Source organism: Brassica rapa, unplaced genomic scaffold (assembly GCF_000309985.2).
Source record: "Brassica rapa cultivar Chiifu-401-42 unplaced genomic scaffold, CAAS_Brap_v3.01 Scaffold0939, whole genome shotgun sequence".
Classification (NCBI taxonomy): Eukaryota; Viridiplantae; Streptophyta; class Magnoliopsida; order Brassicales; family Brassicaceae; genus Brassica; species Brassica rapa.
The window spans coordinates 18898-21594 of record NW_022610875.1 but is presented as its reverse complement, the minus strand read 5'-3'; the positions used below and the strand labels follow the sequence as shown (position 1 = coordinate 21594).

The 2697-nt window shown below is 45.1% G+C and overlaps 1 non-coding gene across 1 annotated transcript; it reads right to left on the bottom strand.

Annotated features, from left to right (window-relative positions):
• Positions 1 to 214: 214 nt before the first annotated feature.
• LOC117131447 lies at positions 215 to 321 on the bottom strand. Its single transcript, XR_004454633.1, has one exon. It is a non-coding gene; the product is annotated as a small nucleolar RNA R71 (small nucleolar RNA).
• Between the last annotated feature and the right edge of the window lie 2376 nt (positions 322 to 2697).

Below are 2697 nucleotides of genomic sequence, written 5' to 3'. Positions count from 1 at the left end.
TCTGATGGATCATATTGAGAGCTTCGAAAAAGTCTGCAGTTTCACTCGCGCGAATGGTGTTCCACCAGATTACATCAGGTGCATGCTATTCTCATTCTCTCTTGATGGAAAAGCTGCACGGTGGTTGAACTCTCTCCCTACCGGCTCTCTCACTTCATGGGAACAGGTCCGATCAGCGTTCCTCAGCCATTTCTACTCTAAGGCGAGAACAGCTGCATTGAGGAACAAGATCACTTCCTTCAAACAGCTCACTGATGAGCCTTTCTGTGACGAATGGGAGCGCTTCAATGACTATCGCAGAGAATGTCCTCACCATGGATTTGATGATGATTACCTCCTGGACATTTTCTATGATGGAGTGGACTGGAAATACCAAGGTGCTCTAAACTCTGCGAGCAATGGAGACTTCATGACTCAAACAACTGATGGAGCCTTTAAGCTGATTGAGAACATGGCTGCTAGCTCAGCTAATAAGAAAGAGGAGAGTGATTGCTCCATGAAAGGGAACAGTTCTGACACCCAGAAAATAGATGAGCTGACTGCCAAGGTTGATCAGCTACTAAAAACAACCAAGGGCACGTTTTCAGCATGGAGCAAGCTACGGCCGGGCAGATTCAGAACAAGAACCAGCGAGAACCGCAGATCAATCGGCAAGCTGTTCCAGCTACCGAGAACAGTCAACCAGATGAGCTGAAGGGTCTGGGTATGATGATGCAACAACTGTTGCAGGGTCAGCAGGTTCAGGCCAAGGTGTTGAATCAGGTAACCACAGAAATTGACACCAGGATGGGCAACATGTTCACTGAGCTGAATAACAAGTATGACAATCTTGCAATCCATATGAGAAAGATCGATGTTCAGCTTGCTCAAACAGTTGAGAGTGTCAAGAGGCAACAAGAGACGCTCCCTGGAAGAACTGATAAAAATCCTAGGACTGAACACTGTAATGCAATAGAACAGCCGTTTGCTGAGACTGTTCCAGGCGCAGAAGAGAGAGCAGAGCAACCTGCTAGCTCTGGAGTGACTGCTCCTAGCGAATCTGCCGAGACTCCACCATCTCGAGTCTATGTTCCCAAGATTCCCTATCCAATTCCACCCAGGCATCTGAAGGATCCCATTAGTGAAGAGCAGCTGATAGGTTTTAACAAGATGGTGAGAAAGCTTCCTAAAGAACTTGCATTCGAAGATGCTCTGCAGATTCGTCCATTGCTCAAGTTCTTTAAAAACTGTAGAGAGACTCAAGAGGAGATCAAGGTCCTCTATACCAAAGCACTGTCTACACCAGCACTGAAGGTATTGCCTAAGGTTGATGATCCTGGAAAGTTTGTTTTCCCATGTTCCATCGCAGGAACAACCTTCAAGGACGCTCTTTGTGACTCTGGTTCTTGTGTGAATCTCGTCTCAAAGGCTATTGTAGACGATTTGAGTACTGATGATGTTGAGCGTTCTCAGCTGACCCTGACCTTTGCAAACTCTTCCAGAGCAGTCCCATATGGAACCATCCACAGCCTTCATGTTCAAGTAGGGGAATGCATTGTTCCTGCTGAGTTTCAAGTTGTTGAGATGAACAAGGATCATGAGATGCCTTTGATATTTGGAAGGACATTCATGGCTACTGTTGGAGCAACCATCGATATGCCCAACTAGAGAGTTTGCTTCTCCAACATCAACAAGAAAGTTTTCTACAAGGCTGTACCCACCAGATCTTCCTCATCACACGCCTCTTGTATCTCAGTGTTTGATGTAGAAAAGCTGAAGGTTGTTCCAGAGAAGGAGCATGGTGATAAGCGTGAGAGCAGGCTGTTTACTGATGAAGATCCTAGCACTGATCCTACTAAATTCAGAGGGAATTCAAGGGTGAAACAAAAAGTCCAGAAGAAAAGGGTCAAGGGAGATCCTACAATGACTTTGATACCTCTCAAGTGTGATGAGAACTCCATTGAGTATGAGGTAAAGTGCAAGGGTACCTCTAAACCTTTCTCTAAAGTCCGAGCTATTCTCACACATGAGCTGAAGGAGAAAGGGAAAGTTGTTGTGAAAGGGTTGTTGAGCAGAGTTCTGGAGCTGAACATGTCTGATTGTGGAGCTTGTTTTGGAACAAGCCCTCCTGCTCAACCCGACTGATCCCAGTCACCAAGTCAAGCTAGAGACTTAAACCAAGCGCTTGGTGGAAGGCAACCCACTGGTGAGTGTCATTAACATTAGGATTTTCTTTTTACTTATTTTTGTTTTTAGTTTGTTGAGTCTCAGGTCACAAATCAGAAAATCCGAGACCCTTGACTGGAGCAAGCAGCTGGCTGCTCTCATTCCAAAGCATCCTTTACTAGAGCAACCGCGTCTTGCTCTGTCAGGCTGCTCCGCGCCAGGTAAGTGTCTCGAACAAAAAAAAATGTTTATTCTTGATTTCACCTTCTCTCTGATTTATTTTCACACCAGGGACGTTGTGAAATAAGTCTGGGGGAGGGTTTTCGTCGTTTACTAACTCGTTTCTTTCTTTTGTTTTTTTTTTCTTTTGGGTCAATTTGAGTCAGTTTTTTTTAGTTAGTCAAAAATTTGTGGGAATTAGGACCTTATTCTGTGTTGATCACTGACCACCTCGTGCTTTAGTTATCTTTTTCAGTGACCTTAACAGTGGCGAAAGACACACATGTGGACCTGAAACACCCTGACATATTGAAACACCCGTCCCTCCCCATT